This window comes from Penaeus monodon, chromosome 23 (genome assembly GCF_015228065.2).
Source record: "Penaeus monodon isolate SGIC_2016 chromosome 23, NSTDA_Pmon_1, whole genome shotgun sequence".
NCBI lineage: Eukaryota > Metazoa > Arthropoda > Malacostraca > Decapoda > Penaeidae > Penaeus > Penaeus monodon.
The window spans coordinates 17,828,064-17,828,297 of NC_051408.1; the positions used below are offsets into that span (position 1 = coordinate 17,828,064).

The 234-nt window shown below is 43.2% G+C and overlaps 1 protein-coding gene across 1 annotated transcript in view; it reads right to left on the minus strand.

Annotated features, from left to right (window-relative positions):
- The window catches only part of LOC119587852 (glutathione S-transferase Mu 3-like), a gene marked incomplete at its 3' end in the record, with an annotated part of 5,746 nt that overhangs the window by 1,773 nt on the left and 3,739 nt on the right, over nucleotides 1–234 (minus strand).

Below are 234 nucleotides of genomic sequence, written 5' to 3' on the forward strand. Positions count from 1 at the left end.
ATTTAATTCTTGAGCAATATTGATTATAGACTCAAGTTGACGGTATTCCAATAACTGTTTTAGAAAAGCTAAGTTTATCAATGCCGTAGCTGCGGCTGACCCTCCGCGGGGTGCCAAGTGTGCCCGTAGAAAGTGCCTCTATCCGGACTGAGAAAGAGGGTCAGGAATCATGGATTTTTTCTGATTCTTCTGGTGAGCAGTGATATGCGCGTTTTTTTTCCAGATTCAGTGAAG